The 25,171-nt window shown below is 43.4% G+C and overlaps 1 long non-coding RNA gene and 1 pseudogene across 3 annotated transcripts in view; one reads left to right on the top strand and one right to left on the bottom strand.

Annotated features, from left to right (window-relative positions):
* LOC145660092 (uncharacterized) overlaps nucleotides 1-25,171 on the bottom strand; it is a 302,422-nt gene that overhangs the window by 7,796 nt on the left and 269,455 nt on the right. The gene's annotated exons all lie outside the window — the stretch shown is intronic.
* LOC118240919 (exostosin-1 pseudogene) lies at nucleotides 17,714-19,251 on the top strand (annotated as a pseudogene). Its single transcript, XR_014126256.1, has 2 exons — nucleotides 17,714-17,942; nucleotides 18,293-19,251. The product of XR_014126256.1 is annotated as an exostosin-1 pseudogene (transcript).

Genomic DNA, 25,171 nt, shown 5'->3' with positions numbered 1-25,171 from the left:
ACCCACAACCAAGACGATAAAACAAGGGATATTTATACAAAGATTAACGAATGCAAACTAGACAAAGATGAAAACAGTGACAGGAAAACCAAACGAGGGGTCGGAACAGAAAAACCAAAACAAAGAAGCATGTGTGTTAAAAACCTGAGAAATTCTTACTTGAACTGCCCAAGATATTTGTTACAATTAAAGGAGTATTTGACCATCACTGAACTAAACGTTACTGGTAATGTGCACAGATGACAGCACAACAACAAATATAACAGCAGAAAGTCTACAAGTAACTCAGACAACCAAGACTTTGCTAGTTTGGATACCAAAGAAAACCTTAAAGCTGGATTTATCATTTGCAGTTGGATTTGGATCAAATACCGTGTTTTACCTTTAATGGTGAGTCTGATGTCTTTATAGTACTGGTTAAGATAACACCTGTAGACTCCCTCATCCTCTTCAGTCAGGTGTGATATGAGGAGAGAGAGATTTCCTGGAGAGTGAGCAGTACCCATCTGAACTCTGTTGCTGTACTGTTCACTCTCACTGGTGATCACGTCCCATGTTTGTCTTCTTGTGTTGTATTTCTGCCAGATGAAACTCTCAGGTTTGGCGTGTGGGTCAGTATAGGAGCAGGGCAGCAGTACTGAGTCTCCTGTGTATGCAGTGATGTCGTCTGTCCTCAGATTCCCTACCAACATGCAACCTGCAGAAACACACGAGATAAAGGCCTTCACTATTAAACATGGCTGCACATGTACATGTAAAATGGTTATTATTACATATGACATAATTAATTATTATTATATATGACATACTCCATTATTATTATATATGACATACTTAATTATTATATATGACATACTTAATTGCTCCAGGTCCAGTCACCTGATGGTACTGATGGTACCAGCCAACTGATGATGGTACTGGAAATCACTAAGAGATTTCCCAATAGATGTTGGTATGATGGATGCATGACCATCAAGTTATAAGATGTAAATGTCTGATTATATTGATTATAGATTGTCTTTGCCTCCCTCTCACTCACTCACTCACTCATTCTCCCTCTCCACTCCCTCCCTCCTTCCTTCTCTCCCTCTCCACTCCCACTAAAGTTACTATTACCACTAACATTACCACTAAAGTTACTAATAACATGTGACTAATCTTGTTTGAAGCTTCAAATATCACAGATACACAGGATGACGTTGAGACTGTTTCATAAGTTTGGCACTGTCCTATAACTTGGAAGCTTTATCTTTTTACTAAAAAATTGGAAATGTGCAAATTATAGAAGCCAAAAGGGAGAATAAACATTTCATAATCTCAACCTGTTGTCTCCCAGTATAATTTTGTACTATGTTTTCACATAAAAAGGGAAACAATGATTTTAAACAAATTATTGCAGAATTGAATTACTAAACATCATTACTGATCATCATTTTTTTGATGATGGAGTGTTGTGTAGTTCATAGTGCTGCGCCGTTTTGAATCTATGGCTGCTATAATTTCTGAAAACCACCAGGTGTCGCTGTTTTGTCACCAGCTTTCAATACTCCAAAGCTTTGAATCCTTCAGCAGTACAATAAGGAAGAACCTCAAATGCTTCACAAGACTTCGTCTGCACATCATTACCAAAAAGGAAGTAAAAACACATCTGCATTCCACAAGACACTACACACAGCTACAGCAGTAACGCTGCTACACATCTTATACACTCTACAAAACTACAGTGTACTCAACACTCTGAAAACTGCAGCCCAGACTACAGTCTGCCTGTGGGAATCACCACACAACTATGACCTGGAACTCTACAACTCTCTCAGTAGAACTCCACTGAAATTCACCACCCTCTAATATCCACAATAGAGGGGACGTGTGTTCAAGTGCAAAATAAATTATTCCTCTACTTCTTTCTCTCTCACATACAGACTAAATCTAACAGTGAAACTGTCTTTCTAGTGTCATCACTTCCTCCTGAGCTGCCCAGTGTTCAGTCCCCATCCTCAGTAAAGTGATCCTGCAGTAAGAAGTAGTGCTACACAGTGATCCCCCCCCAGCACTGTTTGGTCACCTCATTTCACACCTGCACTTAGTGATCAGAGGACCAAACTGAATGTGTAGCTTAGCAAATATTAGACAGATCAGACAGGAAGAGCTCTAGACTATATGCTGATCAAAATAAACATTGATCATTTAATCAGGTAAATATGAGGATTGTCCGATAACATTCATATTATTCATAAAGTACAGGTGGAGTGCAGCAGTCTATGATCATGTTGTAGTTTTCATACTATTAAGAAAAAACTACTTAAGAGAAGCTGTGAAATCCGCCCACTGACACAGAACCACTAAAGGAGTCACCAAAGTCAAGAGCACAAGTCAAGACCACTTTGGATGTAGACAGTGCAATGTCATCACAACCCAACAGTTATCACAGGAATTAGAAACATTTTCTCACCTTTTCTCTGTTACTTTGTTCTTTTTGTTGTTAAAGCTGCCAAAAGCTGTTTAACAACAGTTTGATGATGGTGGATATCTATAAAGTAACTAACTGAGGCTGTAGGCTAGTGTGCACTGCACTGTAACAACAACAACAACAAAATAAAATTAAAACTGTAAAAAGACAAAACCCCCAGCATGGGCTGTCTAAGCCTCCTGGCCAGTTGATGAACAAATGATGAATGAATAACACAAACAGAAATAAACAAGTAAGCACATTTCACACATAGCATCCAGTGCAACCAGATTAGCAATACATATGTCAGGAGGAAGAGGTGCATGCTGGGATTTCTCACATCTGTAAACTGAATAATCAGAATAACTTAGGACTAAATAAGAAAAGTCTTTAAACTGGAGTCACTGGAGTGAATTTATGCTGCCAGAGTCAGTTAGTGACTGACTGATTAAACCATGAAGTTTAGAGCTGGATGACTGTCACTGATGAGGATTTGGAGACTGTTTGACAGTCTTCATGGTTGAGTGAAAGAAGTTAACATGTCGCTCACACACCACTCAGAGGAATAGCACAGCAGAATTTTAAGCTCATGAACCCAAAAAGGAAGCATATTGCTAAAGTGCACCAAATTTAGCAATACATATGTGAGGAGGAAGAGGTGCATGCTCTACTGTACTTTATGGTTTTATTTTTTTCTTATTTGTTCATTTTTTATTTGTAAATTTTTCTAAACCTCTAAGATAAGAGGAACAACATAGGATAACTTGAAGCCCAAACACCCAACAAGAAGAGAGAGAGAGTTTTTTGCAAGACACAAAAATGGTGACATGTGACACAATAATTGAAACCACTAACTCATGTAGCCCATCTCCTGACCTGTTATACTAAACCAAAAGCACCTTCTCTGATTTACACTCATTTTATATTTCTAAAAGACATTTTTTTAATATGCTCAACACACTTCTCTATATTGGACATATTCAACAGAAATACGTGTGTTTCTTATGGAAAACCCTCAAATACAAATGATACATCCATTTATCAATTAACCAACCCCAGTACTCATTGACTAATTTCACTAATGACACTTAGAAATCAGAGCCTGAGCACTATAAAGAAGCCACAGGCTCTATATCTTGGTTGGATATCAATGGAGGTCAGTATTGGAGAGCGAGGATGAGGGCGAGGAAGAGCAACCATCACGGATGAGATCTGGGCCACTTTGGTTGACCATGTGGTTAAGCATGGGTTGTGTTTCAGAAAACCTGAGCAGGGGTCCAGCCTAATCTGGGTCACTACACTGTAGGAAGTGTCAGCAAGTACTATAGTCAGTGTCCCTGAGCAGCACGGGGGTAAACCATAATAAACAAGTAAAAAATTGTCTTCACAGTGGGAGACAGCTGTCTGGCTGAAACCCTCTGGGAAGTCCTGATAGCTGAGACCTCCTCATTGAAATGGATTTATTCAGCACCAGTCCAGCTCTTTAACCTGCAGGTAGTGAGCTCTGCCCTTCCTCTGGTCTCCATGGTAATATAGAGTAATACCATCTTGTTTGACTGCTAGCTCAGTAAGGGATATGATGGGCATGTCAAAATTCATGAGATCAGAATCCTCTGTAGTCTCTCCCCCAAACCCACTCACACTCGGGAAAACACACAGAAGCACCAAACACATACATCACACACCACATGTAAAGGACAGTACCACATATACAATCAACCACAATGAGGTGTGACCTCTGTCACAGGCAGCTGGATACAGAAGTGGGTAGTGGACAAGAGCTGCATCATACACAGAATGAACAAGAGAGGAATAAATAACACAAACAGAAATAAACAAGTGAGCACATTTCACATACCACACCATAATAAAAAACAAATTGTTTTTATAAATGTACAGATTTATAGAGCAAAATGATCCTTGTAAGAGTCACATTACTCTTGTACTCTTCTTGTTTCTCAATTTTGTCAGTCTTACTAATGTCCCTACAATTGCTACCTTATGCTGGTCTTAAGTAACTAAATAGCAAGTAATTAGCACCGGTTCCTCTCTACCGGACCGAACCACAGCGAAGATTTCAGTGCCACTTAACGGGTCAGGTCGGCGAAGAATCAAATTTACTTTATTTTCCCTTAACCCGGGTGGACAAGACATGTTTGGAGTCCATATTTCACTCCTTTAGAACAAAAAGCTGCTAACATTGCTAACAAACACTGGAAGCCAACAGCAACGATAGCTAATAGGATTTGTAAATAAGTCAGATATCGAGCTACATGTCCTCAAACCTCATCCAGGTCGCTTCCCGGTGACGTGTTTCTTGACTTGTCTAGTTCACAGTGAGTTATACGACACACCGACTAGTCTGGGAGACATTTATTAACACTTGGATGCGGTTTCACCGGCCTGAGAGAAGTCTGTGGGCATGTATTTACGAAGGCTATATTTGAGCTGCTGTTGACCTCCAGTGTTTGTTAGCAACGTTAGTTTTGAACAAAAGCTGTTAAATGCGAAAAGTAAAATTTGGACTAGAATAGACAGAATCTGGGGTAAGTGGTAAGTGGTGAGTGGTGAGCTGCTGCTCTCTGCTGATCTCAGATATAAATACCTTTGTGCAAATGAATGTATGAGGATAACAACACCTGTAGAGAGAAGGTAACACTCACCATCAGCAGCATGCAGCACAAGGAGCAGATAAACACACACCTGCATTCTTACTGAGTTACACACACACTACACACAGCTACAGCAGGACTGCTGATACACACCGTACACACTCTTCAATACAGCCTACTGAATGACTTCACAATAACACTTCTAGTGGAGAGGAAGTGTATTCAGATGAAACTCTGACAAACTAACCACAACACACACACACACACACACACACACACACACACACACACACACACACACACACACCAAATATAGAGATGCGGTAGGTTTTGTAAGATGTCATGTGGTACGTCCTCTTTCTTCCTTATCATTCAGTGATCTATCAGATATTCTCACATTGTCAGTGAGGACGGTCTCATTCTTAGTTAAGTGGCTCCGTCCTTTGTCATAGAGACACGATGTAGAAGCTCAGGGGGTGAGACCCAACATAACCTCCTTCACTGCTGTTTGGTCATTTCATTTCACTACGACACCCAAAGTACTTCAAAGGCTTATTAATGAAAATAGTGTAACGCTTCTTACCTGGAGTGAGGAACAGGTGCTACGGGGTAACCGCGATGCATGGAGTTAACGTGGAGTGACACACACACTGCTGTGGGCAATCTGAAAGACTTTTATTTATTTTTTTTATCCTGGACCACTTCAAGCCAGGTCACACGGCTACCATTATTGTATTTATACGTAAAGGAAACAGTAAAAAGCACCGTACAGCGTTACCAAAGAAAAAGGCGTGTTGAGAAGGCGAACAGAAGGGTGACGGTTCTCCACTCAGACAGTCTCTCTCTCTCTCTCTCTCTCTCTCTCTCTCTCTCTCTCTCTCTCTGTTACTCAAGCTACATTACCATAAAGCTCTCTCTTAAAGGTGCAGTACAACTGTGTCTGTTACAACAGCATGTGGAATTACAGCAGCCACAGAACTGGCTACCTGAGACTGTAAAACATTTGAACAGATATTTAAAGGAGCATTTCATTTCAGAGCATTATTTTTATCCACAATGCAGTGCATGAAACATAAATCAGGGTGGATTTAAACTGCACATGTTCAGCTTGAGTAATGTGGTTCAGTTTCAAATTTTATGTGGAATTTGTTTGCAGGAGTAACATGTTTGTTGGCCAAAAAACTGGTCCTCACTCTGTAAGAATATCACTCCACCACTAGAGATGTGAACTCTACACACACCACAAATGTACTATTGCTTTCAGCTTCTGCATTTGTATTTCTTGCCTTATGCCATGACAGGCTTATCAGTGGTTTCTAGCTAGAAATAATACAAAATACTACATTTATTCTGTAATCTGTAGTGTAATAATCAAAACAGCACAACTCTGACTGCTGAGTCTATCCTAGTGTGAAATTGGGATAAAGGATGATGCTTTAAATACAGACTAAAACTAGGACTAGGCTCCAGTGTGTTCTCAATGGCAGGTCCAGTGTGACTGTAATTTAGTACAAAACAGGTTTAGTATGAGTAGGACTGGTATAGTTACTGATAATTTGGGTAATATTGTGTACTGTGAGGGGAGATGTCAGTACTTCACTGAGAAAAGGGACTGCTCATGTACTACCCAAACCATATCTATGTTCAAAGGCTGATTAATAGAGTTTATTAGAGTTCAAGTAGGTTCTTATTGTGAGTAATGTGGGTTTTTGTTGTTTGTTTTTGACTCATTCAGTAAATCCAGAACTTCATATTACTCACAAAAAATCTTAAAGAACCTTTCTACATAAGCAATGGTCCACAACAAATTATTGTGAAGCAGAAACTGAAAAATCACCAAACAAAAAGCAGGTCTGTAAACTACATTTTAAAACTATAAACTTAGAAATAGGAGTTTGAGAATAGAGTGACAAGATAATACTGTTTGTTTCCCACCTCTACATCAGACTCCACCCCCTTTGCTTTATAATGAGCATGTGTGTCTCCTATATGGTTTCACAGATGCAGCATCATGGTCAGTGTGGGGTTGTGGGATGCATCACAAAGAAAGAAGCAACCAGAGTTCTCACAAGTCAAAGGACATGATGGCACTGTGTGTGCTGTTGTATGTCTCAGTAAAGCTGGTAATGTGAACATGAAAAGAACTCTGAAAAGAAACATGAGAGCTCTGTCCAACTTCATTTGTTCCCAGTTCCTCTCTGCTGGGGCATTAGGGTCTGGTGGACTGAAGTACTGCTGAGAGACTGAGTGTCAGTGTGAGTCCACAGTGGTAGTGGGGTTCTGGGTGAAGAGTTGTCAGTGGTGTTTCCATAGTGACAATGTTTCTCAGTTTGTGTCTATTCTTCACTGTGGTTCACCTGTGAAATTTTCTCTTAATGCTGAGTGTCATAAATCTGTACATTTATATTGAACTGTACATTTATGTGTGAGTCAGTGAGCCTCTCATCAGAATTTGATTCATTGTTTGCTTCACAAATAATCATTGGTCACTGCTGCATTTGGTGACTTCATTTTAAACACACAATAATGCTTCTAAAGGATTATCCTGATTATCTTAATTTACTGTTATGTGTTTCTGCAGGCTGCACTCTGGTAAAAAGTAGAAGAACATTACATATCTGAGCACATGTAGGAGACTCAGTACAGCTGCCCTGTTCCTGCACTGAAACACACAGCAGACCTGAGAGTTTCACCTGGTATAAATGCCAAAACTCCAGTTATACTGAGATCTCCAGTGAGAGTGAACAGTACAGAAACAGAGTTCAGCTAGGTATTGCTCACTCTCCAGAAAATGTCTCTACTCATATCACACCTGATTGAAGAGGGTGAGGGAGACTTCAGGTGTTTTATTAATAGGAGTGAATACACAGACATGCAACTCACTGTTACAGGTAAAAGGCATCACATCTCTATTTCTACTGACTTAACAAAACTCATTTTACACTAACCTGTATGTTGCTTTTTTTTAAATATACATGACAAATATCTTTGCCATCTCCTTGTAGGTCAACACTATTAACATTCTAAAGATCACCATGGAGTTGTACTTCTTAATCACATGATTGTTATGATTACATGACAGTTTATTTGAACTATGTATCTATAATGATCTGCTTTGGTTCCTGTGTGTTCCACTGACTGCACGTCCACAGCTGGACAGACGAATCTACAGGGTCATGTGGGAGGGTGTGTACTACTGCCCTGCTCCAGGACTGGACTACAGACCAAAGCACACACTCTTAAATGGACCTTCAGAGACAAAGAAATCTACCCCACTGACCAGACTCAGCATTACACAGGCAGAGTTCAGCAGCTCAGTGATTCTCCAGGAAATGTCTTTCTACTCATATCACAGCTGACTGAGGAGGATAAAGGAGTGTATGTGTATTCCATCAACAGTAATCCCATCAGGAGAGTGCTACTTGATATTACAGGTATAAGAGACTTTGGCAGTTTTAATTTCGTCCACATGTAGCTTTGTGTTTAACAGAGATGTTACTCAATTCCCCCCCGTAGCCAGTCTAAGTCCAGACTAGACCACTACCTTCAACCACAGCATCATATCAAAGGCTTACTGGAACACACAGCACAGAGACCCCAGATAAAGGTAAGAGGTCATGGTTCTCATTAGATGTATAGATATTACAGGTAAATTAACTACAGTTTTCATTAGTCCACAAGCAGTTTTGAGCTGTACTGAGATTTTAACTAGATCTCTCTCTTTCTCCATTTAAGAACCTTCAGCAGTCTTGTTTTAAACAATATGTTAACATTATATTTCATTTACCTGACACTTTTATCCAAAGCAACTTACAATTATGACTGAGTACAACTAGAGCAATTGAGGGTTAAGGGCATGGCTCAGGGGCCCAGCAGTGGTAACTTGGCAGTGGTGGGGCTTGAAACCACAATCTTCCAATTACAAGGCAAGCCCTTAACCACAGAGCTACCACTGCCTGTATTTCCTGTTTTTTACTCATCAGATGTTGTGTGTAGCATATTCTAACTGAACTGAGGGACATTTCCTGATAGAATACTTCACACAGTGAGATTGCTGCGTGGTTTTGTTGCAAAGTCATGTAGGAAATGTATTTCCTGAGTTTATGTGAACAGTACCCAATCTTTAAAGACAGTGAGCATTACAGCATGAATCAAACCAAACCAACCAAACCAAACCAAATATTATCCTGTAGTAAGAAATGCAGGACTCTGATCACGTAACTCTCATCCCAGGTATGAAATCTTCTCTCCTTCCAGAGGTTCCACTTAAAACTACAAAATCTACTCCAGTGATCACTGGCCAGACAAGACCAGTAACCACATCCTCTCAAAGGCCTGCTGGCAGACACAGTGAGGACAGCACAGGGGCCCCTGCTGAAGGTAAGAATACTCTTATGTTTTCTTATTAACATCATAAAACACATGTGCTAACACACACACATACACACACACACACACACACACACACACACACACAGAGTGCATTGTACATGCACCATCAGAAACAGGATGCAGTCCTCTCTCTCTCACTCTTTCTCTCTCTTATGCAAACATGTAGAGACACAACTGAGTTGTGTTTCTATCTTATATTACTATCCTATACCCACTGATGCGTGTATTGTTATTGTAATTAAATAATGTCTTTACCTACACAGATTCAATGCAGTACAAAAACACACAAATATGTAAACATGTAAACCCCCCTTATTGGTTTGATTATACTCAGAAGTGTCCACTCACTCAACCATGACTTACATCACCGTTCCAGTTCTGCTGCTACTGTTAGGATACAGAGGAGTCATTTAGTTGAGATACAGAGGTAAACACACGCAAACACACATGGTCATTAACGCAAACATACACACATGTACAAATACACACACAAACCATGATCTGTGTGTCTCACTCTGTCTGGTTTCATTCTGAAGTTCATAAGCGAAGACAGTAGGGGAGCAGAGCTGGACAAACAGGGGGAGGAGAGAACAGCAGACACAGGTGATCACACACATCTCATCTCCTCTAATAAGACAGAGAACACACTCTAGAGGAGGAGAGAACAGCAGACACAGGTGATCACACATCTCATCTCCTGTAATAAGACAGAGAACACACTCTACAGGGAGAGAGAGCAGCAGACACACTCCAAATATACTCCAAAATTTAATTTTACATATTGTTCTCTTGTATTGTCTTTGTTGTTTTGATAAGCTTAATTTCAAATTTTCAAGTAACTAAATAAGTAATTATAAATAAAGTCATATGAAAATGCATTGAGTCCTCTTGTGTTTCATGTCCAATACCTTTTAAAAACATAGTGGGTTTACATCATCAAACTTTAAAAAGAAGTTTAAAAATACATTAGGGACAGACGGTAGCTTGTAAGGCTGATAGAAGAGAGAGGTGCCATTTGTGGTCTGGGTGTTTGTTGTGGCTTTAGTTGTCATGGTTTCACACAGTGAGCAACAAAGGTCTAAGGCCTGCTGTTGTAAACATGCACTGGCACTACTGTGATTTTGGCAGGCGTGATTTTGGTACCTGGGTACTGCCGTTAGCCGAGCCATCCGAGGAATAGGACCCTCCGGACCCATGCTCTGCCTCCGGATCGCAGCCTCCTTATCTGCCTTTTCTACCTCAAGCTGTAAGGCCTGCACCCTCAGTAACTCTGTCTCATGTTCCTGCCTCTTGATTTCCAGCATCTGGTCACCACCAAGAAACTGGATGACCTGAGGCTCTATGCGTGAGCCGACCACATAGTCGCCTCTGGTTTTCACCATTGACATGCCCTGTGTCAGGTTCACCACAACACCAACAGGACCACCTCGTTCTGGCAAAACTCCGTCTTGTACTAAGCAGGCCGCTAAGACTTCTTTGATTTCCCATTTTGTGGCTGAACAGATCACCACAACATCAAAGAAATGTGCTAGTAGTAACAGGTCTGCCTTTCTACACAGATCAAACTGCTCCAGGGTAGAACAAAGAGTAAAACCAGACTAATCAAAACTCACAATCCTAACACAAGTGCTCCCAACACACTATGGCAAAACCCAAACTACACACAACCACACAGCCACCCCACCAACAAAAGAACACAACCAACCAGCACAGAAAACCCACCAAAACACACAAAGGGCAAAGAAAAAAAGGAACAAAGGACCCAATTATGCCCCAATTATGTTACGACCCTGTCTAGGCTGGGAGGCTGTAACACAGGGTTGAGTATTACAACAGTAGAAATAAGTAACAGGATGAATAACCAGACAAAGCTGACAGCAAAGATCTAGTGAAGTTACAAGCTTTAGGTGTTTAAAGACAAGAAACTGGTGCAATTGCATCAGAAGTGACCAAGGCCAACACAACAAAACCACACTAGAAACAAAACAGCAACTGACTAAGCTAACAAAAAGAAACTTACAATGACTACACTGTTTGAAACAAAGATAAACCCACACCCAAACAAAATGGCAGCCACTCCCTACCACCAGTGTGTAACTATATACAGGACAATATATATATAAGACACAAGAAACATATATTAACAAGCCATCAAACAAGGGGCAAATCCAAAGTCATACACATAAAGTCTAGCAAACACAAGCTCAAAATGTAGCAACAAGTCAGGAGCAGGAGGAGGAGCAGGAGGAGGAGCAGGAGAAGGAGCAGGAGGAGGAGCAGGAGGAGGAAACTCTTCTCCAATGAGCCCTAATCCAAGCATTTTGTCTCTTCCTCTTCCTTTTATATTGTCCTCTGCTTACCAGAAAACCTGGTGTAGATTGAGATAGAGGCAGAGGCAAAACCTGTAACACAGAATGCAGACATACAGGTGGACATAACAGGTGGATAATTATTGATTGATATAGATCTTGAATTCTCTTGATTTATCTAGAGTAGTGGTCATTGCATTTGCTTTCCAGGTCACAGGTCCCAGCTTACATACTGTGCAGAAGCATTTCTCTTTCATCCATTTTTGCTGTTTACTGTATAAAATGGTTGGAACAAAGGGAAGCATGGGCAGGCGAGGCTAAAGAACTGCACAGGGAAATTAACTTAAACGCAGCATCATAGAACTGCAGCTGAGCTGGAGAGTGAGCCCAAAGAACCTTTTAAAAGTGGTTTCTGTAGTGTAGTGATAATCACATTTGCCTAACATGCAAAAGGTCCTCAGTTTGAGACCAGGCAGAAACATCCCTCTTGATAGCACACTAGTGGGGCGATTGCTGTTTGTCAGCAGTGCCTCACGTGGTAGGCTCTTTTTGCGGTTTGCCCTTTAGTTCCTCAGACTGAGACATCAAGTGCCTTGTCTAATCACAATATCATTTTGTCATAAATCCTGTTAACTAACAGACCTTTTTGGTGGATAATTATTGATTGATATAGATGTTGAGCTCTCTTGATTTTACTAGAGTAGTGGTCAATGCATTTGCTTTCCAGGTCACAGGTCCGAGCTTCCATACTGTGCAGAAGCATTTCTCATCCATTTTTGGTGTTTGAAATAGTTGGAACAAAGGGAAGCATGGGCAGGCAAGGCTAAAGTGCTGCACAGGGAAATCAACTTAAACTCACCATCATGGAACTGCAGCTGAGCTGCTTTTTAACTGTATTCAAAATGTTAAAAGAAGGCAATACTGTTCATGACTTCAAGGAAGAATTGAGAGGAGTGCGGTTCTGAGGACAACTATTGGTACTGCAATGAAAGAGATCTTCGGTTTTTATGGCCTTAAGCAGTGAAGATCTCACATGGCCCCGCTACATAAGTTTAGAAAGGAAGAACAGAATCTACCATTTTCCAGGACCATCAGTTTGGACTGATGTGTATCTCGGACTAGAGGGTTCCCTTTCAGCTAATCGGCTCTCCAGCCGTTTGAACGAGCACTCAGAGACTTTGACCACAATCTGAAGGGCCATGGGGCCTGCAAAGATGCTGAAAAATTCATATGCTGCATTACTTCTTATTCTTTTTTTGTTTGTTTGTTTTTAATAAACAACACAAGGATGCACATTTATTCCTCAATGAGAAAGTAAACGCACGCGCACACAGACACACACACACACGTACAAAACTAGAATTACACACCACACTCATCTTCTATCTAGCAGCTTTTGTGTCAACATATTTTCTTAATTCAGACATTATAGTGCAAAACGTCTTGTATCCTTTTACATTAATAGTGTACAGTATTCTACAACAGTAACAGTATTAGTCTAACAGTATTACAGTTACATTAGCCCTGGTGCACATATGCAATTTTATGCCAAGATTACATTTTCTTTCTTTGTTCAAATAAAACCCCAAGGCTCATTTGCAGTGCAGCAGACAGCACGGAAAATTCCAGACTTTTCCCTGCTAGTAATGCCATTTTCCAGATGCTTGTCTCATCCTCTCTCTGCCACGGCAACCCTTAAATAGGCCCAGATAAGATAAGATAGAGCTCAGCCACCTCTTAGCCATCCTATAATTGCCACATTTGCCTGTCAGCGCTGGAGGCTCTGGCTTTTAGCCATGGTAGCTTCTTCCTGCCAGAAGCTCCAGCTTCCTGTCTGTTGACCTGAGGAAACAAGGAAAATTAATGCAAATGTCAAGAAAGCATTTGTTACCATTGCAAGTTTTGAAACCAGTTTTATTTGTTGGGTTTTTTTTATTTACAGAGAGTTTAGTCAAAAATATTTGCTCCATTAGTCAAAAATATTTTCCTATGTTTTTGACTCTGGGTCTCTCTCTCTCTCTCTCTCTCTCTCTCTCTCTCTCTCTCTCTCTCTCTCTGTGTGTGTGTGTGTCAGGGACAGGAGTGTGTGCAGCAGGATTCTGTGGGGCAGAGGAAGGCTGGAATTAAATCCTGTGGGTGTGAACTAGTAGTAGTCCTGAACCTTTGACAGCCATCGTGCTTCAAGGTCTCCCGCGCACGCATACACACTCACACACACACACACACACACACACACACACACACACACACACACTTCTAGCTCTAAAAATACAATGCCTAAAGAAGTTAGACTTTTTTCCTTGGATATAGAGTACCTTTCTGGGATTGGAGAGTCGTTACTTTTACATCAAACTTAAAAATCTCCCCATAACATTTTGCGGTTTATAAATACAGAGCAGTAGACGGCCTCTGTAACATCCAAGCTGTCAAACACTTGTCCTTGTCTTATGGTGTAATTACCCATAAATCACTCTCCTCCCTCATACACGGGATACCCCCCCCCCCACCGTTATAGATACAGCCGGGTCCGTTAGAGTTGGACCTGGTCCAGCTACTTATTTTTTTAATGGATTTTCCTGCTGCCACTTTTTCACTTGATCCAGTTGATGGAGATGGGAGGGGGGTTTGGAGCAGGGAGTTGTGCCACTCACTGTGCTGACTGCAGGGGGGGCACTTTGCTGATGCTGATCTCAGAACAGTCCACAGGGCCGATTTAATGGGATGTGTTTTTAACAGCTTGGCCCATGGGATGAGGGAAACACATGGAGGGACAAATAACGATTTTCTCTAAACTCAATATAGTGTTGCTCGCGGACGGTGGGTGATGAAGACTGTGTGTGTGTGTGTGTGTGTGTGTGTGTGTGTGTGTGTGTGTGTGTGAGAGGTGATTTTGGTTCATGTTTGAGAGACAATGAAAGATGTGTTGCAGGGAAAGTGAGACAGGTAGTGTGGAGGTGAGGAGAGGTGGTGTTTTTGATTGTCTGTATATTTCAGTCACATTGTCTTTGTGTCCATTCTGATGGTGAGACTCTGTTTAGAGTCTGATGGTGAGACACTGTTTAGAGTCTGAAGGTGAGACTCGCGTTTAGAATCTGATGGTGAGACACTCATTTAGAGGTTGATGTTGAGACACTCTGTTTTGAGTCTGATGGTGAGACACTCTGTTTTGAGTCTGATGGTGAGACACTGTTTTGAGTCTGATGGTGAGACACTCTGTTTAGAGTCTGATGGTAAGACACTCATTTAGAGTCTGATGGTGTAGTCACTGTTTAGGGTCTGATGGTGAGACTCTCGTTTAGAGTCTGATGGTGAGACACTGTTTAGAGAATGAGAGAATCCCCATTTTCTTGCTATGCTCAGACAAACAGAGTCTCCATTAATGACACTGCACAGCTAATACAGTCCAGGCCCAGTATCATGTCTTTGCATGTATTGACTCCTAAATGTGGACTCACACACACACACACACACACTCTCACACACACACACACACACACACACACACACACACACACACTCACTCGCACACACTCACACACAAATGTGCACACAGATAAAGTCCATTTTAAAGTCATTAACACTGGAGCAGAGCTATTGTTGCTGATACTAGAGGATTCCTGGAGAGTTGGAGTTGTTACTGTTGCACGTTTCTTTCGGACTCGACGACCAGAACGGCGGCATAAATAAGATTAACTAGGATCTTATAGGGCCCAGTGCACGTTTGTGTATATACGTAATGAGTGTGTGTGTATATATGTAGTGTGTGTGTGTGTGTGTGTGTGTGTGTGTGTGTGTGTGTGTGTGTATATATATATATATATATATATATATATATATATATATATATATATATATATATATATATATATATGTAATGAGTGTGTATGTGTGTAATGTGTGTGTGTATATGTAGTGTGTGTGTATATATGTAGTGTGTGTGTGTGTGTGTGTGTGTGTGTGTGTGTGTGTATATATATATATTTTTTTATGAGTGTGTATGTGTGTAATGAGTGTGTGTGTATATATGTAGTGTGTGTGTGTGTGTGTATACGTAATGAGTGTGTGTGTGTGTGTGTACATAATGAGTGTGTGTGTGTGTGTGTGTGTATGTAGTGTGTGAGTGTGTGTGTGTGTGTGTGTGTGTGTGTATGTACGTAATGAGTGTATGTGTGTGTGTGTGTGTGTGTGTGTGTATGTATAATGAGTGTGTGTATATATATATATATGTAATGAGTGTGTGTGTATATATGCTATGCAACTTTTAAAAATATATATTTAGAAAGAGACAGCGATGAAAGCGACGTCCCGCGAGTTCTGTTCCGTTCGTGCGTGAGAGGTCGCGAGGCGTTTTCAGGCGCCGGCGTGTGAGGAATCTTCACGTTCCGTGGGCGCGTGCGTTCCCCGGTAGCCTCGCCTCCAGCACGGGCAGTCGTGATGGGTCTAATGAACCGACGGAAACGAGGAAGCGGGTAGAAAATTAGATATGCGCTCCAACACACACATATGCCATTTGCCACTGTTCGTTCAGGGTGTGTACACAACTCTCAATTAGAGACCTCCAACTCTCTCTGTCTGTCCACACACACACAGCTAAATATCACTGTGCTTACACCTGAACCTAACCGTAACGTCAGCAGATCTTTTGACACTTTTTTTAAAGAACAGACGGTGATGGATTTTTGTAATGAGGTCCAACCAAACAGACATATAGTGTGTAATAAACAGACGACACATGTCTCTTGATGCATGGTGAATTTAACCAGGAGTAGAGAGACCTGACTAACGCGTTTTTGCTTCTTCTTGCGTTTAGCGGTAAAGAGACAGATCCGCGCTCTGTTGTGACCTCGTTAACGGCACACGGAGATGCATTGAACACGTTCAAGCGCATTAGAAAATCGGAAGATTCAGGTTATCCAACGATATTGTGGGCTTTTAATCAACACGAGATAACCCCCCCCCCACACACACACACACACACACACGCGCCACACGCACAGACACCATTTCACACCGCTCACTCAAACTTATACCCTTTAACCCACGTAACTTTGACTTCAAATTCAGCAACTACACTGTGGCTCATGTCAGTTTATCTTTTGTGATCAAATTATATGACACTGTTGCTCTATGGGGAACTAAGCACCTGATTAAGTCTCTCTCTCTCTCTCTCTCTCTCTCTCTCTCTCTCTCTCTCTCTCTCTCTCTCTCTCTCTCTCTCTCTCTCTCTCTCTCTCTCTCTCTCTCTCTCTCTCTCTCTCTCTCTCTCTCTCTCTCTCTCTCTCTCTCTCTCTCTCTCTCTCTCTCTCTCTCTCAGGCCACTGGTGTGACTACAGCCTGAAGGCACACCTGTGAACCTTAGGCTGCTGCGAAATTGCCCTCAAATATTTGGTGCCCTACATCCGCCTCACTGCTACCACCAAATAAGAAAGCCCCTAAGTCCAAAAAAAACTACAACACAGAGAAACAATTCGGGAAACGTAACCCCATAAATCATAGCACAGACAGTTACACTGACAATAACCAGACCTTTTTTTTAATGTATGCAATACTAATAATGGCTTCATATCAGAGATAAAGATTTAAAGCCCCATTTAATAGGCAGCAAGCGGGATTTTCTTAATCGCTTGCTGTTACCCATCGCTTGCTGTTACCCATTTACTCCCAGATCACCAGTGCATGTGGCGTAACCCCTGATCCTGAGACTATGAGCTACTAGGCTACGACGATGCTGAGAGGGACGTCTGCGGCTTTTTTTTCGTACAGGTGAACAGTATTCATACACTCAATTTTCCTATGAGCAGATTACTGTTATTATTATTATTATTGTTGTTGTTGTTGTTGTTGTTGTTGTTACTTTACCGACTTTAGCAGTATTCAGGGTATTCAGACACTTTGGAGAGTGATGCTGTTCTCCAGGACTCTGAAGTTCACTGTCGCGTGTTTTGCAGCCTCGAAGGACATTTATGTGGCTATCACGCGCGACATCCTGCTCGGCGAGGACTCCTGTCTGAACTGCTATTCTATTAAAAAAACACAGAGGAATTACCTCTTTTTTTTACAAACCAAAAATGCCTCAGCATTGCGTTAATTATCAATGGACCTGCTTGGTCGACGGTGACGTGCATTGAGGACCAGGGCTCCGAGAAAAGTTGCCCGCGTGTGAACACGTGCCCAGGCGAGGTAATCGGCGCCTGCCGGCGGACCGTTTTCCGCGCGCATGCACTTATTTTCACCTCGCTCGGATGTTTTTTCAAAAACATGCGCGTTATTCAAGAGGGTGATAAACTGTTCTTGCTGTGGAAACGGTGCCGTGGCTCTTTACTAACGGCGCACACGCGCGCACACACACACACACACACACACACACACACACAGACACACACATTTTTACCATGTCATGAATATCTAACATCCCTATAATTAAATCGATGTACTTGTACCAGAAAACCTATAAATACCACCAGTGTGGTTAACAACTCTCTTTTGTTTAAGCATAAAGTGTGTGTGTGTGTGTGTGTGTCCGTCCACAGTGGCCTGTGCTCTGACACTATGCTATAGCGCTGGTATGGGAGTCCTTGTTACAGGCTGAGCGTCACCCCTGCCTGCCATCCCCGTGTCACGCTGTCGCGCCGGCTGTCCACATGCAGGCCAAGAAACGTTACCTGCTGGTGTCGGCGGGGGCGTGCGCGTTGCTTCTAGCCTACGCCTGGACCCTGCGCGTAGCCGAGCTCCACACCCGCCTCCCCCAGGGCCCGGTGCTGCCGCCCCCCCCACCGCTGCGGTCCTACCTGGAGGGGGCGGAGCATGAGGAGGACGGTCCCCTCCTCTTCCACCAACACACCTCCCCCCGCGAGCGCCGCGACATCCACCGGACCATGTACAAGAGCCGGCGCTGCCGTATGGAGACCTGCTTCGACTTCTCCCGCTGCCGCCAAGCCTTCCGCGTCTACGTGCACCCGCTGGCGAGGGGCGAGGCCGCATCGGAGGGCTACCGCAAGGTGCTGGCCGCCATTGAGGAGTCGCGGTACCGCACACACGACCCGGCCGAGGCCTGCCTCTTCGTGCTCGGCGTAGACACGCTGGACCGGGACCGGCTGTCGCCGCAGTACGCAGGCGGCCGCATCCGGGCGCTGCCGCTCTGGAACGAGGGGCGCAACCACCTGGTTTTCAACCTCTACTCAGGCACCTGGCCTGACTACGGCAAGGATCTGTGCTTCGACGCCGGACACGCCATGCTGGCCAAGGCCAGCGCCGACGCAGGGAACTTCTGACCCGGCTTCGACGTCTCCATCCCGCTGTTCCCCAGGGAGCACCCCCTGAAGGGCAGTGGGAGGGGCCGGCTGACGGCCAACGACGTGCCGCCCGCCCGGAGGTATCTGCTGGTGTTCAAGGGGAAGCGCTACCTCACCGGCATTGGCTCAGAGACCCGGAACGCTTTGCACCACGTCCACAATGGGGATGACGTGATCCTGCTGACCACGTGCAGGCATGGAAAGGACTGGGAGAAGCACAAGGACGGCCGCTGCGACCGGGACAAGGAGGAATACGGAAAGTAAGTGAGCTCCCATTCCCGACCCATCATGATTTCTCATGGAGCGTTTTGCGGCTCGGGTGGCTGCGGTGGAAAGGAGGGTGCTCGCGTGGGAGTGCCCCGAGCGCAAGGGGCGGGTCCCTCTGTGCGGCGTGGTCCCAGTGATTGGCTCTTGAAGCTGTCGCTCTGATGAGGCGCTCTCTCTCTCTCTGTCTCTCTTTGTGTCTGTCTCTCTTCTTCACACACACACACACACACACACACACCTGCTGTCATTTCCATAATCCAGGGTGGATGTGTAAAATGGCCTGTTTACCTTCGTGGCCCATGGGAAGAGGTTTGGCCCTGGTTGTTTCATCCTGGTCTCACGCTTGTCTCACTGGCTCTTTCTTGTTTGTTACGTTCCTGGTGGGTCCAGCCGGAGCGCGGACCCAGACCGAGATCTTTTTGCAAGGGATTCTCGCAAGCGTGAGAGCACGCGTCCTTGTCCGTACGCGAGTACGCACACAATTCTACTGGAAACGGCATACCCGCAAAATGCACGGACAGCTGGGTCGACCAGCGCCGGCCGGTCCGAAGGCCGAGGTGTGATTGGATCACTCTAGAAAGGGGAGGTCTAATGCAGCAGCAGGCTGGGACCGAGAGCCAATGGCTGGTTGTTGTCGGAGCAGGGCACAAGGAGAGGCCCCGCCCACCCTTAGAACAGAGAAAAGGGACCTGTACACGTTTATTAGGTAATGCAAGGGGGCGGGGCCGAGGGGCAGAGCCCTGCTGTTTGTCTTTTAAATTCTGATTTTCTTTTCTTTGCTTTCTTCAGCAAAGTCCTTCAGCAAAGATCTGAGCCCAGACAATAAATTCCCAGTCGCCGTTGAAATATTTGCAGCAAATGATCTGCTAATAGAGTAACCCTCAGTCACGACGTCTGCCCTGTGCCCTTATATACACAAATAAATAAAACTAACGTCCTGTCACGTGACTGGAGCCGTGGTCTGATGGGGGAATCTGGATCTTGGCTTTAACTGGAGTGATATGTGTTCCTGTATGAATGAAACCAGAGGTCCTGACCCTCAGACACTTACAGTTTAAATAAATTGAAAGGGATTTCAAAGTGGCAGTACAGTCGATAATTGGACCTCTATTGAATTAAGCAGGATCGGAGAGGCAGAGGAGGGTGGGATTCCTTAAACACGCACGCACACGCATGCACAGCCGAGTGTGTTTAATTATCGAGTGACTCGGAGTCAATGAGAGGTCCTCTTTGGAAGCCTGTTAGATGTCTTTGTGAGGTTCACTTTCCTTCTCACCCGCAGGGATAAGGGAGAAAGAGAGAGAGAGGGACGGAGGGGTGACGAACAGAGAGAGAAATGGCAGCCCCGCCGATAACACGCATCAGAGGGCTCTAAATTACAGCCGCTAATGGCCAGTTGAGGGAGGGAGAGAGAGAGAGGGAGAGCTGGGAAGAGATGTAGTCTGTGATAGAGGGAGAGAGAGAGAGAGCCTAAACTAATTCTACAGTCATAGCTATGGGGCAGGTGTACCTATAGACTGGTAACTCAGTACACAGTCTAAACTCATTTTAGTGCTTCACCTCTATAAAGGTGTAATGTGTCATTTTAAGCAGGTAAAAATAGAAACCACACTCATCTGGCTTTTGCTCTTTATTTTTAAAACAGAAATAAATTCTCACAGTGAAGTAATGGCTACAGTCAATAATAAAACACTTGACATAAAATGATATGCACATTTATATAACGATGGAGGCTAGGCAGGACGCACGAACGAGCCGACAATAGTTACGTTTATTAACGCCAGACAACAGACAACATAGCACATTGTATTAGCCTATCACCGACAACATCCACTACTAAACAGGAGACTTGTATACACGCACAGTAATGACACAAAATGAGAAGCAGGTGTGAAACACGGGGAGGACGTGGCCATATGAACAAACATGCACACACACACACAGAGACGTCTGGGAGGAGGGGCCGTACCGTGAAAATTTACACATCATTTTTTATTTCATTAAAGCAAAAAGCACTACTACTAAATAAATTACATGCAGAAAAGCTAATAATTCACAGAAGTATTCAAATCACCTTTCAGCAGATTAACCCCTAATGAGGCATTTACAGTGATGAAACAAATAAAATACTTGATATTTACTGGCTACCAGCCATGTTTTTGTATGATTGTTTTTTTTTTCCATTTGCTTGATTGCATTTGTGTGTGTGTGTGTGTGTGTGTGTGTTTAATTTGAATTTAATTTGATGCTGGCATATTCTGTGTAATCTGCATTATCCATTGGAGTGGACGCTGGTTTGCTTTTCTGACTGTGTACTACAGTGAAGTAAGTGACATCATCCTGTGGGAATAACACATTAACAACTGTTAACACACACACAAACGCACACACACAGACGTTTACAAAACACACACGTTTCTGCAGGCTGCACATTGGATAGCACAAGGGCGAAACACAACACTAAGAGAAACACATGGGAAATGATCTCCAGTGAGAGTGAACAGTACAGAAACAGAGTTCAGCTGGGTACTGCTCACTCACCAGGAAATCTCTCTCTCCTCATATCACACCTGACTGAAGGGGATGGGGGAGTGTAAAGGTGTTATCTTAAATGGAGAGAATATAAAGACACCGCACTCACCGTTAAATCTCTATCAAGCACAGTGATACTGTCATCATTAGACTGAACCCACAACTTTTGACTGTTCCAGACCTTCTGTGTTAAGCCATGTTTAGAGCAGTACTTTAACCAGATGTTACTCAAATGCACCACCATGTTGTAATGAATGCCATTAGGGTTGCAAGCAGTCAGCACTGAGGTAGTAGATGGCAATTTTAAATTTAGATTAAAACTGCAGCTATGAACATAAGATTTATTTGAGCCGTTAACACACGTAATACATAAAACTCTCTCTGAACAAGCTTCTCTCACTTCTCCATTCTGAGAGTGTAGTGATCACTGCAGAAAATCACTCCAGATGAAGCATCTGGGTCAAAGCATTTAGGTGGTGTCATTTAGCTTTTTATCTGAAATCAAAATCAGCAAAACCTACCCAAAACTAGCAAGGCCTCCTTTTGGGTCTACATAAGTTTATAGAGGGTGCCTGTGGTGGTTCAGTCTGCACTCTGGCAGGGAACGTGGAGATGGAGAACGTCACTGCTTACACAGGAGTCTCGGTCCTGCTGCCCTGCTCCTGCACTGACCCGCACGCCAGACCTGAGAGGTTACACTGTGCCAGGCACAATTCAGCCAGAAGCACGTGGAGTGTAATGCTCAGTGAGAGTGCCAGCTTGTCCTCTGGCTTCCATCCCCAATCCAACGGCCAGACCGAGAGAGTTAACCAGGACCTGGAAAGCACTCTTCACTATCTGGCCTCTTCCTGCACATCCCCTTGGTCTGAGCACCTATTTTGGGCAGAGTTCACCCACAACACCCTGTGGCACTCCTCCTTAGACATGTCACCATTCGAGTGCCAGTACGGTTATGCTCTGCCCATGTTTGCCGACCAGGAGGCTGACATGGGTGTCCGGTCTGCTGAGCAGACGGTCAGGCGCTACTGCTTGGCCTGGTAGAGGGCATGCAGGGCTCGCTTATCTGCTACAGCTGCTCAAAATCGTTATGCCGACTTATCGGCTGGGACAGCAGGTTTGGCTATCCGCCAAGGACCTGCCTTTGTGTGGTTATACCTGCAAACTCACCCCTCGCTACATCGGGCCATTCAAGGTTCTTCGCCGCGTAAACCCTGTTTCTTATCACCTTGCCCTTCCCCCACCCCACTTTCCACATATCTCACCTTAGGCCTGTATTGTGTTCGGTGGGCTCCTCCGACCCGTCGGGTCCGCGCATGGTGGACGGTGCACTGGCGTACACAGTCAAGCATCTCTTGGATGTCCGGCAGGTTCATGGTGGAGTCCAGTATTTGGTGGACTGGGAGGGATACGGGCCCGAGGAGCGGTCCTGGGTCCCCTCCTGTCACATCCTGGACCGTGAACTCATTTAGGCTTTTCGGCAGGATCGTGCGGCTGGCCTTGGGACATCAGGAGCTGCCCCTTCCGGGGGGAATACTGTAAGGGTTGGGACCAGCCCGAGGCCTCCTCCGGCCACCAGAGGGAGGCCTTGAGTCAACCACACTACTAATCAGGCTTGATGCCCAACAGCTGGGCTAGACCTTATATAAGCCCAGTGACCCAGTCATTCAGTGCTGGGTCTTTGCTAAGCTTTTGAGCAAAGCTCCTAGCTGATAACTTCAGGTATTGATGACTGTGGGTCCCTGTGCTACACCTCATTTCTTCCCTGCAAGGGTGTCTGTGTTTTTACACATCCCCTCCCCTCTCCAGTTTTCCCCTCTCTAGTCTGTCTCTCTCCCAAGGTTCTTCTTAGCCATTAAAGTTCGTCCCTGTTTTCTGGTTTTGTTTGGGAAGTTTTAGTTTGGTTTTCCTCAGTGCATCGGCATTGCCATTTCTTCCCGCCATGTCCTTTGTTCTCCCTTTTTCCACGCTCGATGTGGTGTTTAGTTTTTTTTCCTTTTGTTTTACCTGATCCAAGATCTAACTCTTCTGCACAGGGACTCACCCTTGTTAGAGTGTGGTTGCTCACCCAGTAGGCTAGTGGTGTCATCACTTAGCTGTCCTGGGTTAGATCTCATGTTACAGATACATTCTTGAACTGCTTTACAGATGATCTTTCCTAGAAAGGGCCATACTCATAGATACTTTATAAATGCTTCCCAGCATTCATACCTGATTCTACACTAGATCCTACTTTTCAAAGCCCTATTAATATGATCAGTTAATTATTCATGTTGTGTTTACAGCTTGTTTGTGTTTATTTTTGATGAGGTGTGATGTTTGGTTGTTAGATTGTAGATTGTTTTGTATTGTTTTTTCATGGTGCTTTTATTACCCAGTTTGATTTGTTAAACTACCCTTCAGGAATTTCTGCTCAAGCTTACCGTGGCCTGCACAGTGTTGTATTCCCAAAGCTTGAGGAGCTGAAGACAGACCTGGTAGCTGTGAAAGAAACACACCACCTAAAGGTGGCAGGTTATGGTGAGACTGATGAAGACATTGAAGACCCATATGAGGATGTTGCCACGGATGCCTCAACAGATGATGAATTCTAGACTCCATCCTGTCCACTGCACTTACCACATTTATTTGAAATCTGTATGCCTATATAATACATGTAATGATGTTTTTTATCCTTGTCTCTTTGTAGCTAGGTTGTTTGGTTGGGTGTTCTTTATAGGCTATAAGAAAATTTTTAAAATGTATGCTAACCTTTTTTCTTTTCGGCAGTAAGTAACCTTTGTGAAGATGCGATCAAAACATTGTGTTATAAAACACATTTTGGAATAGCCCCTGTAAAACCACATGCAGGTTATATTGGGGCTACAATTCTGCACTTTTAAAAAATCTATATTTAAAAAATAATATGCAAGAAAGTGTTTGCATAACTGCATAGCCTTAGTACTGAAACACCAGACTAAAGATAAGCTGTTTTGTTGAACATTGTATTGTGATCAATAAGCCTAACTTTCAGTTACAATTATATAATTTCTTAAGAATGTATTATTGTTGTTGTTGCTTAGGTTGCATTTTGATCCTTAATGAGTGTTCAAATGACTTTGGATTATAACGAACACAGAGCGAGTGAATTGTACCTACATGGAAGGATTACTAATTAATGAATATATAGTTTACATGTATATGTTATATTTACTTTATTTATTGAGATTTTTTAATCTGAGCCAGATAACAAAATGATAGCATAAAGAGGGGGAAATGATTTTAAAATGTGATTTCTGATATGAGACTATAATGTCATTTCAGCTGCACTTCTGTCATTGT

This window comes from Electrophorus electricus, chromosome 2 (assembly GCF_041902795.1).
Source record: "Electrophorus electricus isolate QZ-2024a chromosome 2, ASM4190279v1, whole genome shotgun sequence".
Taxonomy (NCBI): Eukaryota; Metazoa; Chordata; class Actinopteri; order Gymnotiformes; family Gymnotidae; genus Electrophorus; species Electrophorus electricus.
This window is presented reverse-complemented; position numbering and strand designations above follow the sequence as displayed.